At 32.2% G+C, this 15,614-nt stretch overlaps 2 long non-coding RNA genes across 2 annotated transcripts; one reads left to right on the top strand and one right to left on the bottom strand.

Moving 5' to 3' along the window:
* The first annotated feature begins 10,329 nt into the window (after positions 1-10,329).
* LOC133683153 (uncharacterized) lies at positions 10,330-11,140 on the top strand. Its single transcript, XR_009836759.1, has 2 exons — positions 10,330-10,704; positions 10,800-11,140. It is a non-coding gene; the product is annotated as an uncharacterized LOC133683153 (long non-coding RNA).
* On the bottom strand, positions 10,440-11,465 carry LOC133683154 (uncharacterized). The gene is made up of 2 exons (XR_009836760.1): positions 11,310-11,465; positions 10,440-11,214 (listed from the first exon to the last, which is right to left on the bottom strand). It is a non-coding gene; the product is annotated as an uncharacterized LOC133683154 (long non-coding RNA).
* Positions 11,466-15,614: the final 4,149 nt, after the last annotated feature.

Below are 15,614 nucleotides of genomic sequence, written 5' to 3'. Positions count from 1 at the left end.
CATCTACCTATATATCCATTTTGCTTAAGTCTTTTAAAGTTTCAAACCCAGGGGCCTCTAGTTGTGTAAAAACTAGAACATTGCCTCTGGTATCTGAAACACTATGATGAGTGTATAATGATAGCTTTTCTAAGGTTGAATTATGTAAAGATTTTCTCTTTGAATAATCCATGGTTTGAGTATATCCTAAATGAAGTAAGTGAGATTTCATCTTCTTTTTAATCTTCTCTCATTCATAAATCTTAGGCATGCCCTATCTCTTCTGAGTTTGCTTTAATTGCTCCCACCACGCAGAGGCATAACCTCTTATACTAATAGCTACTAAATTCACATTCATCCTCTCTAAGATCTCCTTATACTTATAGACATGTTCTACCTCGTACAACCAATCAATAAACTCCTTCACCTGTAAAGTTTCTATGAACTTAAAAAGTTTAATCCAAAATTCTAAATCTTAATTATACTTATCCCGATTAAGAAGCTGGCTATTTTACACTCACATTTTAAATGGGTTTTTAAGTTGGACATGAATATGTAATCATTCTCCTCATAATCCTTTGGATTCCTTATCGTCACAAACTAATAGGTTAATTATGCATTCTATCTCAGCATGTCTTTTATCACCATTTCTTGACACATCATTTTTTTGAAAAGGAACATCCTCATCCTTTTCTACATGAGCACATCATGTTTTGTTACCTTTTCTAGTCATGGTTATTTAATAATACACAAGAAGTAACTACTATGAATTATTGGGCTTTAATACCGATTGATGTAGCTCTAATATCAACCAATACACGTGGAAATAATACAAATAAAATTGTAATCACAAATAAATAATTTTATTGAAAATGGTTTTAACCATAATAACCCTAATTTAAAATTTTTTTCCCCCAATATTGGCTCTGTTTAAAATCAAATAGTAAAACTCTTATAAGCGGTTTATATACCAGGAACTTCCTAAAAAATTGAAAAAATAATAAAATAGTTTTAGACTAAATAGAAAAAAAGAGTTCTTAATCAACAAAAAGAATATATAAATCCTAAATAGTAACTTCTGATCCTAATATAAGGTTGTATCTATAATAGATGGATACAAAAATTGGACCCTATAGATAGTATTATTCCCAAATAAATGACCATCATAGTTGCTAGAGGAGAGGCCACTTGTGTTGCCATGTGAGCCATCTCTATTGCGATGATTTCTTGTGGAATAAAAGTGTCCTCTATTCATTATTGTTGTGGACAATGTAGAAAAGAGTGTGAGTTTTGAGTGATTTTTAAAACAAATCAAAACTTTCAACCAGAAAGAACAAAACGTGAAATGAAGAAAGAGGTGTATGAGCCATCTATATAGAGGAGAAGGCAACAAAATTAGTGCCAAGAGCACAAAGAAACTAATAAGATTTATCGACTAGTCATCCAATAGCGACTAAATGATCACAAAGGCCTTTAAATGCACGAATAAAGTCAACAATGGAGTAGTTTCCTTTCATCATGAGTTGAAGTTCATCCTTTAGGTGAATCTCTCGAGTTTTAGATCTATGGATGAACACATGTTCAAGAACAACCCAGACATCCTGAGAGGTTGCAAGGCCAACAACGGTTGTCATGGCTTCTTCTATGAAAGATGACAACAACAGATTTAAGATTCGTTGATCTTTGAGTTTCCATTCAAGGAAGTTGGTGCTAGCAGTAGAATTATTGTTTGTGGTGGTTAAAGTTTCAAACAGTTGTTAAAAAGAACCATTAATGAAACCAATGCGGCCTTGGCATTGAAGAAGAGGAATGAGCTGGCATTTCCAGAGCAAAAAATTTATGGCTAAGAGCTTAATGGTGACCATGTGAACCACGGTATTGAAGGAGAGGGGCTCTACCATGAGGAAGAAGGGAGGAAGATGTTTAGAGTTTAACCTAGAATGGCTTTGATACCGTGTAAATGTTTTAAGAAACCACCACACTTTGAGGTAGAGATTATGTTTTATTTATATAAGGAATGTATACATGTGTAGTTGGACTATCAAGAAGGAAAGAATCATAACATAAATACAATTTATTACATTCCTACAATTATGGGCTAAGAATCATGTGGAGATTTTGGAGAATCCCCAATAGAGAAGGGATACAATTGGATCATCGATCTTATCCTGAATACCTCTTGTTCCAGAGATAGTAACGCATGTATGTGAATATTTGAACTAAATGTATTTAGAGAGGCCTTCCTACTGAAAGAAACCACTCTCATAGATGTGCCTTCTATAAGGATTTATCTTGCATTGAATTTTGGTGGTTTATCTGTTTTATCAAAATTCAAGCTATGGGGATGACATCGATTCTTAACACCAACACATTTTGGCAATGAGTAATCTTTTGTTTAGTGTCACAATGAATTATTATTATTATTACTATTATTATTTCCTTTATCTTCTTTGGGCCGAGAAGGGGACTCCTGCCATAGTTGGGAAATGGAAAAGTGAATCCAAGGAAAGGATATGAAGCATAAAAAGCATAGATATAAGGAGAAGGATAAAGAGCATACCATCATAAACATAAAATATCAAAGTAAAGACGAGGAGAAGGGGAAGAAGGATGAAAGTGGGCATAATGATTCTTGCTTTGATCACTTCAAAAAAGGCCATGAAAGGGTTGGGTTTTATTACTGGCTTGCAACCGCTGCTTGAACATGTTGCAAATGATAAAAGGTGGTGAAATTTATGGACAAACCTTACTCTTGTAAGTTGTTTAGCATTAATGATAAATTAGTCAACTTTTGATTGCACAATAATACATATCACCATTCAGATTTTAAATGATATATTGCCATTAGCAATTGAAAAAAAAAAGTAATTTTGTTGTTGCTGGTGGTTTTGAACTTGCATCTTCTATGTATGCTCTAATGTATTATTTAAATGCTTAATGCATTGCCAATATGTTCAAGCTTTATTTGTTTTATAATCTCATAAAAGAAAGCATGGTGGAGATCAAGATCTTAATGATGTGCGCAAGCACATAAAAAGCAAGGTAATAAATATTAGCTTTGAGTTTTGGTGATTTTGCAGCTTGTTTAGTCTTGTCTTTCTCATTTTGTTATGAATTAAATCAACTGCTTTTCATTCCTTAGCCTCTTGTTCTCCTTTACTAAGCCCTCTATTTTGAAATTGTTCTCTTACAGCATAATCACTTAAAGACTAATGAAATCGATAGGGTGATGGAAACTAGCTGAAATTGTTGCATACTATATAGTTTATTTTTTTTACTTAAAGCAGTCCATCTGTTTAAGTTAAATATCTTTGTCATCATACGATTATCCTGCTTTTGATTTGCCTTATTCTCTAAAAAAAGCATTTTATGTTTGAAAACGAATATCATGACCAGAGATACACCTCTCATGCCCTCTCAGCAAGGAAAAAAGAGAGGTAAATATAGTAATATAAAAACATTTCTCTTGGCAACCCAAAATTTCAACTATAACCCCATCACAAGAAAATGTTTTCTATAAACAAGTTTAACCTAACTTCTCCCATGGTGAAAAACGTTTATTCCATCTCTCTTAAAGATAATGATCCTCTTCTGATATCACTTCTTTAACAACTTTCCACTCATGTTCTATTTTAAACATACTTTATTGTAAATAAAACTCTCAAAGTTGTATGTTTTTGTACACACCATTGTTTTCATATTATGTAATCTCTATATAAATGAAATACAAGCCATGTATATGGAAAACAAGTTTTCACTCGATCTTACATGGTAGCAGAGCTTGGTTCAAGAGGACTTTTCTTAAATATGTATTTCTTTATTCCTTCTCAAACTACTCTTGTGGATGAGTGAGCCATGTTTGATTTGTTCTCTTTCAAAACTCATCTACCTGATATTTCAATTAAACTAGCCTCAACAAATTATCTCTTATGAAAAGCACTGGTTGTTCGCATTTTACGTGGATATTGGCTCCTAAGCTATGTTACGTGACTCTCCTTGTCCAGCCACAACTGTTACTACCACTAATTATACTATAATCCAAAACCAGCTGCAATCAAATAGTTATGTATTGATCAACTAATCCTTGGCTGGATCAATAGCTCATTGTCCGATGCTTCTCTATCTTAGGTGATCTACAATGAGACCTCCCATGAAACCTGAGAGGTGTTGAAAATTTTATATGGTCGACATGCAAGGGATCATGCTCAACAAAAAAAGTGAACTTCAATCCCTCACAAAAAATGTTGCTTCAATGGAATATTACCTTCACAAGACAACATCTTTGGCTCTTGTACTTCGTGGTGCTGGCAAACTGATGGAAGAAAGATGATGATTTTATCATCTGCTTACTTAGAGGATTATGATCTGAATTTGGTCCATTTATGGTTGTTATCAATGCAAGAGATAATTTTCACTTCATTAAAGCTATAATCAGTAAGCTAAGGGAATTTGATCTTCAACTTCAAACATGGAGACATTTCACTGTTTTTTCCGACACCAATGAAACTATCACATCTCCACATTGCAATGTATGAAATTCCTCTCGTGGGCATTATCAAAATAATTATCAAAAGTATAAGACAAATCATGGAGGTGGTAGGTATCAAAGTTGCATCATTTTTGGACGTCCTCAACAACATCTTTCTCGTGGCAATGGCAAGCCTCCTGCACGTCATAGGCGTATAACATGTTTTCTCTGTGGTGGACCTAATCACAAAGCTGATAATTGTTAGGCTAGTGATGAAGAAACTGAAAGCTATCAAGCCTTTCTTGCTGCCCAAACTAGAGACACTTCAGAAGATGTCTGGTACCCAAATACGGGAGCAAATCAAAACAAGACTCCTACTTCTACTAATGCTAAAGGTATAAAACAATACTCAGGTACATATTCTATGATGGTTGGGAATGGTCTTGGTCTTCCTATTTCAACTATTGGTACTTTTCAAGTGTTCATATTTCACTCAGCATTAACAATACTTTTATTGTTCCAACACTTAAAAAGAGACTACTCTCTGTTTCTCTATTTACTACTGATCATAATTGCTACTTTGTGTTTTATCCATGTGGTTTTCTTATAAAGGACCTGAAGACCAAACGTGAGACATTTAAAGGTTTTGTTGATCTAGACTGTATCCACTACGTGACATCCCAACAAATTCCAATCTTATTGCATTCCAAACATTCATTACATGCCATCCCAACAAATTCCAATCCTGTTGCATTCCAAGCTACAAAGGTTTCTAGCACTATCTGGTATGCATGTTTAGGCCATCCCAATTCTAGAATTCTGCAATTGTTACTTACTTGTTTGCCTACCTTAAATAAACAAGTTACATTTTATCAAAGTTCAATTATTGGGAAATTAAAGAAATTTCCTTTTGCATCTTGATGTAAACCTCTTGATCACGTGGGCAAGCATCCCACATGCATAAACACCAAATTTCTGGAAAGCCAAGTAAATCAGGTTTGATAGGAGTGTGACATAAAAATAACTTGTAACTAAGCACAAACATTATTAGAAATGAAAACCCTCACCCAACAAATATTGATTCGTGAACGAGAAATATAAAGATAACGCCACAAAGTCAGTTGTTCTTTGATAAGTTATTTTTTAGTTCTTTAGAGAACCAATAAAGGGATATTATCCCATAAACACATAACAAGTGCGGCAAACAAAATTTTTTATTAATCTGAATTGTCTAACCCTACATGTCTAGTTATGCCTTTATTTATACTGACTCTATACTGAAACAAATCCTAATAGACCCTTTATATGGATTTATATGATGCCCTCTTACAATTAAACCCAAATAATATAAATAAACCCTAAACTAAGAAGAAAATAATAATAACAATAATAAATCTGAATTTAATATCCTAAATATAATAGGATCAGATTTGTTGCCCTTTAGAAGTCTCATATAAGCTAAGAGAATCAAATCTGAAGTTGCCTCCTCTTTAGTTTTCTTGTTTGCAAAGTATTCTTAGTTGACTTGAAAACTTATTTAATGATAGATTCCTATTATAATAAGGATAGAATAATTGTTTTCATACACCATAAGGATTCCATATTAATATGAAGTGTATACAGAAACTATGTTGTTGCCCATTAAATATCCTTGCAAGACTAGGAAATTCCCAAAAACCAATTGCCACATCCTTGTAGGAAAAGAATCCTAGCCAAATAGAAAATCCACAAGTTAAAAGGAAGTAAATAACAAAATTTGTATAGCCTTTATTGACCAATATTATGATGCCTTTCTGAACTTTGATTGACTTGAAAGTTTAACCCAAGATAGAAAACATGTCAGGAGACCACATGTTAAACTTCAGCTCGATCCAACGGTCAAATTGGGATCTATGACTGTTGCTATGAAATTGAACAGTTACGCATTTTACATCAGAATCCGAATTAGATTGTTTTTTTTGTTGCTCGAAACATATCATTCCCTCTCTCTTCTAGATGAATCATCCTCAAATCATTAACAAGGATAATAGACAAAGTTTTAGCCTTTTTTAGAAGCCTTTAAAGTTTTTTTCTTGCCAACAATTATCACAAACAACTTTGGATGAAGGTAATAACCGTTCTCTTTCGTTTACCATCATAGCGGTGTTTTTGCTCCTCTCTTTCTAAAGCTTGCTGGGCATCAACTAATATCGTTAACACATCACGTTCTTGTTGTATCTCCCCTAGAATAGGAGATAAACTCTAGGTTTCTTTTTTTATAACACTAATCTATTTATTTCTCTCATTTTGATACCACCTTTCCTTTTGAATCTTCCTCTTCTTTTGCCATAATACCTCATTAGAATACATGAAATCCTGATTGCAATACTCCCTTTGCATTTTTTTATATCAAAACCTAAAATGAAAGCTAATGACAGTAAAGAAAGTAAAAAGACATTGAGGACTGAAAAATGACCCAAAATTACACGGACTTTCAATTGACGAACGTAACAAACCTTTTTAGACCCAAAAAGGACCCTAAACCAAACGACTTTTAAATGGTATGAAATTTGAAATTTAGAACGAATTCATGCTAAAAAACCAGAATATCATGTTAGATTTAATGCTGAATTGATTTAATATATGGACACGAAACTGACGTGAATCAGCCCTTTTAAAACCTTAATTTGGAATCTAAATCAAATGATGTCGAAATGAGTTGAAAATTGATATATTATTTGATTTCACCCTAAATAACTAGAATATCAGTTTTGACACAATTACAATATGGTTTGATAAGTGGATGCAAAACAGAAGCAAAACATATCCCTTTGTCCTAAATAACATTTTCTGATTTTTTTTTTACTCTAAAAAGAAATTTTGGAAAGAAAGAATAACATGACACCTTTTTTTTTTAATCCCAAAAGACTCAATTCAATATAACTAATCAAGAATAATATAGGAAGAAGACAATCTGACCGAAACTAACCTGATTAATGAAGCCAAGATCTAATACCAAATGAAGCGAACCTTTTGATCATGCAGTCAAGCAACCCATACACAAAGACACCAAATTCCCGGAGAGCCAAGTAAATCAGGTTTGATAGGAGTGTGACACAAAGATAACTTGTAACTAGGCACCAACACTATTGGAAACGAAAACCCCCACCTAACGAATATTGATTCCCGAATAAGAAGTACAAGAATGACACCAAGAAGTCATCTATTCTTCGATGAGTCATTTTTCAGTTCTTTAAAAAACCAAGGAAGGGAGATTATCCCAACAACACACAACAAGTGTGGTAAACAAGAAGTTTTATTAATCTGAATTGTCTAACCTTACATGTCTGGTTATGCCTTTATAACTCTATACTGAAACAAACCTTAATAAACCCCTTATGTATATGATGCCCGCTTACAATTGAATCTAAATAATATAAATAAACCCTAAACTAAGAAGAAAATAATAATAACAATAATAAATCTGAATTTAATATCCTAAATATAATAGGATCAGATTTGTTGCCCTTTAGAAGTCTCATATAAGCTAAGAGAATCAAATCTGAAGTTGCCTCCTCTTTAGTTTTCTTGTTTGCAAAGTATTCTTAGTTGACTTGGAAACTTATTTAATGATAGATTCCTATTATAATAAGGATAGAATAATTATTTCCATACACCATAAGGATTTCACATTAATATGGAGTCCATACCACACATAAAAACTATGTTGTTGCCCATTAAATATCATTACAAGACTAGAAAATTCCTAAAACTAGCTGTCATATCCTTATAGGAAAAGAATCTTAGCCAAATAGGAAGTCCACAAGTCAAAAGGAAGTAAATAACAAATTCATACAGCCTATGTTGACTAGTATTGAGATGTCTTCCCAAACTCTGATTGACCTAAAATTTTATCTCATTGTAGGAAAACATGTCAAGAGACTTCACGTAAAAGTTCAGCTCAATCCAACGGTTAGATTGGGAATTATGATTGTTTCTGTGAAACTAGACAATTGCGTATTTTACATCAGAATCCGAATCTAATTGTTTTTTCATTGCCCGAATCATATCACATCTAGAATTACATATGTTGAAACATTGTTGCATACTCTTCATATGGATGTTTGGGGACCAGCTCCCATAACTTCTTATAATGGTTTTTAGTTTTATTTGATTATTGTGGATGAATTATATTGCTACATATGGTTTTTTCCCATGAATCATAAATCAAATGTCATTCTTATTCTTCCTGAATTTTTCAGAATGCTAGAAACCCAATTTCAAACTCAAGTGAAAATTTTTCATAGCAACGAGGAAGGTGAATTTGTTAATACAACTTTAAAACACTATTTTACTTCAATAGGGATTCTATTGATTATATTGTCTTGAAACTCCTGGACAAATGGTTTAGCTAAACATCGTCATATTATTGAGACATGTCTCATTTTAATGGCTCATATAAACCTCTTAAACATCAATGCATGAGATTAAGTAAATAGAGAAGAACCATTGGTAAGATAAAAAAAAAAAAACTCTAACTTGAAGTGTGAAAATACATAAGTGCATAAAGAGAAATTGGGACCTAATATAGGAAAAACAAAGAGGAGAGGACTAGATCTAAAAGGCATGAATAAGTGAGGGATGAAAAAGAAAAAAAAAGAGGGAAACCTGACAATATCATCATGACGTACATGTATGTCTTAGGATTTTCATGCATGATTGGTTTAATAATTCTTTCATTTGATCTAACACATGTTTCGAATTATACTACTAAGAATTTATATGATATTAATACTGAAAGATGAATGATCTATGTGACGTTGAGAATGTTTTTAAGGGCGGGATAATATGAAATGAAAATTAAGATGAAGAACCTATGTGGTTATCAAAGCCTTGAAAGGTAGGCAATTGTCGATAACTTGATATGCTGAACTATAAGGGAAATTCTGTTGAAATTTTAGTAGAAATTTCATCAACCTCTATGTAAATTCGGAAATAAAAAAAAAATATTACCATGCTATTTTTATATCGTTATTATGTTTGATATGTTGTTTTGTTAACTGGAATGTTACAGCTCATGCTATTATTCCATCAAAATTCTAGACTGCAACCTTCACCATAACAATTTTTCTCATTAATAGGCTACCTACTCCTATTCTTCATGGCAAGTCTTGATCCTATATATGAGCTCATGTTTAAATCTTCACCATGTTATATTTTTTTTATGAATTTTTGGCTGTGCATCTTATCCATATTCAACTCCTTTTGGTTGTTCTAAGCTTGATTTCAAGTCCACTAGATGTATATTTCTTGGTTACTTTTCAAAACATAAAGAGTGCTATTGTTTCCATTTTCCTACAGGCCGTGTGTTCATCTTCAGACAGGTTCTTTTCAAGACTATATATGAACAATTATATGTAATATCTCGAGGAGGAAACTTTATGCAATGAAGTAGTGAAATGTAGAAATTTTGGTCAAATACTAGATGGGAAAAAAAAAAAGGAAAAGAAGGAAAAAAGTTCAATGGTGAAAATAAGTTTGCAGGAAATGATTTTTTTTTAAAAAAAAAAACAGGCTTGTTTTTCTCTATATGTATAAAAAGGAGGGCGGCTATATCGTTCCAATGGACTTCGAACAAGTTTTGTCTATATATCTAAGAGATTTTATTGGGAGGAAACACACTATAATTAAACACCTCTGCATGGGTCGAAAGCTCTTTGCACAGCTTGAGTCCTTGTTCTGCAGAAGATGCCACATTTTATTTAGTAATTTGCCTCCTCAACAGGGAGCATTCCATCCTTGCGAAACTTCAAGGAAGCACGTGATGACAAACAAAATATGGAATATAAGTTAGCTAATTACATATAAAAAAAGGGGTTCTGGACCTCTGGTTGTAGCCCATGTGAAATAATAGAAACTCCATAATTGAGATGAATGGACGGTCAAGAAATCATCATACACTTCGGCAACTGCGTTTGTTTAATTCAGTTTATATATATATATTAAATCTGGCTTAATAATAATTAAGATTCACTTCGTTTCCCATATGGTCTTATGCATTAATCATATCCTCAAGGACCTTATGAAGCAGTACTGATTATTTTTGCAACAGCTCATTTTGAGAATCATTGTTGCTGCTGCAATCCACGCAAGTTTCCTTCTTTTTCCTGCTGTTGAGAATCTACCGCTGGGCAGTGTATGCATCTACGCCGATCTCTGAATCTCCGTTGCACAGTAAAAATCAATACACACTCACTCGCCCATGTATATCATCAGTGGTCAGTGGCTCCACATCTTTAGCCAGTCACTTTATTGCTTTCACTCTCTTCTTTTTCCTTTTCTTCATCTTCTTTTATTATGGCTACTGAAAAAGGTTAATCCCCTCAAGATGCTATTACCAAAAGCGAGAGGGCGCGCGTGACGGACTGTCCACAGCAACAACAGACTCTTATCCAAGTTGCAAGCTTCAAGATATCATGTGGTCACCTGTAGGGAGCATTACTGTGTTGTTTACGGTAGAAATAGCATGTTTAATTGCTTCCTAGAAGCGTTGTTATCCCATGTATGTTACTGATTAGGGCTTCCTTTTCATTGTTTTCATGGCCTGATTCTTCAGGGGGGGGACTGGCGCCCTTCCTCTAAAGTTAGAGATGCTATGCCCAAAAGACAAGAAAGATAAAAATAAAAATAAAGGCTTTGCACCTCCATGCTTTAGTACTGGCATTCTTAAATCTACCAACAACTTTTTCTCCTGGTGGAAATCTCACTTTGCAAGCTTTTGGTGCTTTCTGGAGTTGAGAGAAAAAAAAGAAAAGAAAAACATATCATTGTTAGAAAGCTAATCTAAGAGAAGATCGAGGAAAGGTTTCATTAGAGAATATACCCTAAAAGAAGCAGAAACAGAAACTCAATCATGCATTCAAGCTGAGACCTCACGTGATGTGTTGGTAATGGATCGAATTCTGCTTCTTCTTCTTCTTTTTTTCAATCTATATATATGAATCAAAGCGTTTTCTTCATATTTGTTTTTCCTTGCTGTCCGTCTCCCTGCTTTGGATACTAGCGTTTATGACTTTATTTATTATGCCCTCGTGGTGGATACTTTATTTTCTTGTAAATTTACACGCGCCATAACTTTTTTCTTTTGTAATAACATGCATCCGCCAGTCAATGTGCACTCATTTCTCACGGGCCGTACCCAGCACTAATTAGAAAAAAAATTGGTATCCCTAACGAGTTTTTTAATATTTTATATTAATTTAATATTTATTATTTTAAGTAAAATACAACTTAAAATATTATAGAAATAAAAATTATATTTTAGCCCCTCTTCTCAAAAAAAAAAAATCCATATACTATAAATACATCATAAATCCTTCAAGTTTCTTCATTCATTCTCTGATGCATGTATATTTTTAAAGTATCTCTTTCTAAAATATTATTTTACTTTTTCTTTCTATAAAGTTACTAAGTTTATTATCGGAAAGTCCTTACATGTATTAAAAAAATATTTTACAAATATTAACTACCGGTTACTAATTCTCTAGGCTTTTCGTATTAAATTGGAGGATGCTTTAATTATAAAAAACATATTAAATTTTTTAAACTAAGAAATTAAACCAATCCCAAAAAGTTAGGATTTCTCTAGGCATCTTGTATGTTAGAACTAATAAAACACAATACATGTTTTTCGTGGGAAAAAAAATCCCAAGAAGTTGCCAAGAACAGGGATAGAGACTATTGCCAAGTAATATCATCACTTTCGTCATGTATTGTCACTCTCATGAAATAATAATAATAACAATAATAATAGCTAGAATGTCTATTTCCGTTTGGAAATATTCGCAGTGTAGCAATAAGAAAGAACAGCTTTAAACCAGAGAACAATCGTCTGGGCAGCAAAGGGAAGGCAGCTTTCAGAGCTTGATTTCACTCCCTCTCTCGTCGAAGAATCCATATGTGATGTATGCGTCTATGCATGGCGTTCATGACTGCCACAATCAGCATTTACTACAGAGTACTGGCAGTATTTTTGAAAGGAACTACCTGCTGCTGATGGAGGATTGACAAAGCCAAATACTTAGCCAGAGGCCCAGAGAAGTGAGAACTGAGGGAAGTACACTTGTGTGGATGTGCCTGGTTTTATTTGTTCACATGGAGTCCAGATCTCAAATCCTGTTTTCTCAAAACTTTTTATAATTTTAATTTAGTTTTAAATTATTATTTTAATATTTTAGAGCGTAGAGTAGAGATGTACTCATATCAAAAATAAATTTTAAAAAATTAAAATAGCATTATTTTTATTAGAGTATAATATAAATAATATCTTATGACCTCACATGATAGCTTAAGCTATTGAGTTAAGATGGTTCTTTGATATGGTATCAATGATCAAACGGTCACGAGTTCGAATCTCATCACCCTTATTTATTTAATAAAAATTAAACACAAAATAATATGAGTATATGCAAGTTTCAAGCTTAAATAGCTTTCACTTGAGAATGTGTGTTAAAAAATAATATAAATTATATCTTAAAACCTCATATAATATGTATTTCTAAATAAAAAATACTTTAAAAATATTTATTTTATTTATAAATATTAATTTTGTTATTGCTGCTGCGGATCACCAGCAAAGAGACATGAATAAAACTATTGTATAGCAATATTTAAAGCCAAGAAACCTCATTCCCCCCAAAATAATCAAATTAGAAAACAAGTTTTAACTCTTGAATTTACTACAAGCTTGTTATTGACTTTAATATGATTGTGATTTTGAGTGGCTACCTACGTGCCCGTATTCGTTCAAAATATTTAAATAAATACAAGTTGGTTAGCAAATAGTAAAGGGTTGGAATGGTTGGTGGCCTTCCCCCTCTCTCTCTCTCTCTTTCTTTCTTTATGTTATAGATTCAAATTAAGATTACTTAGAAATTAAAATTAATTTTAACTCGTGTATAAGTTGATTTTGGAGAATGTTTGGGAACGCGGTGTAAATCATGTTTTTTAAAAATTAATTTTTTATATGTGTTTTGGATCGTTTTGAGGCGTTGATTTCAAAAATAATTTTTTAAAAATAAAAAAAATATTATTTTAATGTATTTCAACACAAAAAACATTTTGAAAAATAAATACAACCACGTTCCGAACAAACATTAATATATTTTTAATAAAAAAATTACTTTCAAAAAAACAGCTTTCAAACGTACAGGAAAGACAGCCTCAGCCTCGCCAATAATTAGTGTATAATCATGCTTATAATTTATATACTTGTTTGTCATCTTGGTTCCTTGAAAAGACTGGTATGATAAAATAAAAGAGCATCGTGTATATTATATAGTACAATAATATATATTTCCAAGATTTGGAAGTTACAGTGTCGTCCATGTTCCACCTCCATCATGCACTTACTTACTGGTCGTTTGCCATGCTTTTCGAATTATTTATTTTTCAACGGTCCAAAGCCCCGAGGAGAAATAAAGAGCAAAAAGGCCAGCAATCAAGTGTCGGTGCGCCCCTGTCCTTGCCCAGAGGGGCGGTTAGTCTTTGCCTTTCGTTTTTATTATTGCATTCTTTTGGGGGAAAGGGCGTTGATATTCGACTCCCTTCACTTAGAGGGTTCTGTACACCTTCCAAACAATATATTTTATACCAAACATGTCCCAAGCAATTGTATCTCTTTTATTTTATTTTTTTTATTTTAAAAAAATTAATTATTGATATTAGTATATTAAAATGATCTGAAAGCATTAAAAAATATTAATTTTAAATAATAATTTTAAAATGAAAAGACAAAGAGACCAGTAGTGATTTTTAATTGAATGCCTGCCTTGCGTTTATATGATTTTTAATTGAAAACAATACCTACTCTTTAACGTTATTTAATTTGATGTTCAATATCTTTTATTTTAATTCATCATTACGTGATCATACGGACATTGAGTCGTGGAATAGCATTTAGATTTATCATCGTGATTGATGTCGCGTCAACAAGAAAATAATAGAAAAAAGAAAACTTGATTCAATATTTGACTGCCTTGGACATTTTATTATATACAACAATAGTATCTCTAAAATAATTATAAAAAAGATTGTATTAAAACTAGCTTCTTCTTTCTTTTTTTAAGAAAAAAAAACTAGAAAACATGTTTTTTAAACTCGAGTATTCAGACTAGTATGTGCATACCTTAACTAGTTTCACAGATCCTAAAATTAACAATCACATAAGTTTCCAATGACCCTAAAAGAACTTGAACTTGTGATCATTGAAAAAGAAACCCAAAATTTAACCAGTTGAGCTGTCCCTTGAAATTTTTTTCTTCGTTTTACTATTACTATTATTATTTTTAGTTTAACGTGGGTGTCCGGACCTGCTTTCGCGTACTTCAACTAATCTCACGGGCCCTGAAGTTAACGACCTTATAAACCTCTAGCGACCATTATATGAGCAAGCACATGGCTCGAATCTAAGACTATAAAAGAAGCAAATCTCTTAATCCCAAGCTCTTACCACTACAACACCACTATATAGTTCGTTTTATTATTTTTATTAGACATGAGTGTTACTCTTGGCCATTTTAACCTAATATTAGAAAGTAAGAGAATAATAAAACACTAAATCGATACGATGTTCCATCATTGTTCTCACATCATTCGACAGTGAACATGAAAACTGCAAATTATCACAAAAGGTAGATTTGATCACAACGTTATAGTCTTCAAAGCAACACCATGTCCATCCATAGACAGTCTTCAATGTAACCATGACTGCCAATTTTTTATATTAATAGGAAAAAAATTAAAAAAAAAACAGGCACTTACATTCCTCTTCATCAATAATTATATTTGAATCATTGTTTGTTTTCTTTATTTCTTTCTCTCCCATCACCTTCTTTGAACCCTTAACTTTAATTATTCTCCCTCCCCATCTAAATAACTAGTTTGTTTTTTGTTTTAAAAACATTTTTTTAAAAAAATATTTTTTTATTTTAAATTAATATTTTTTAATATTTTCAAATCATTTTAGTATATTGATCTTAAAAATAATTATTAAAAAAATCTATTATTTTCAACTCAAATTAAAATTAACAATGAACTAATCGGGGAGGAGAAATTGTTCGTCTTCTCACATGTTACTTTTTATTGGAATAGTAATATTTTTTTATTTTTGTGTTTTTTATTACAAAAA

Source organism: Populus nigra, chromosome 2, assembly GCF_951802175.1.
Source record: "Populus nigra chromosome 2, ddPopNigr1.1, whole genome shotgun sequence".
Taxonomy (NCBI): domain Eukaryota; kingdom Viridiplantae; phylum Streptophyta; class Magnoliopsida; order Malpighiales; family Salicaceae; genus Populus; species Populus nigra.
The sequence above is the reverse complement of the archived record's forward strand: the minus strand, read 5'-3'. Positions and strand labels throughout refer to the sequence as shown.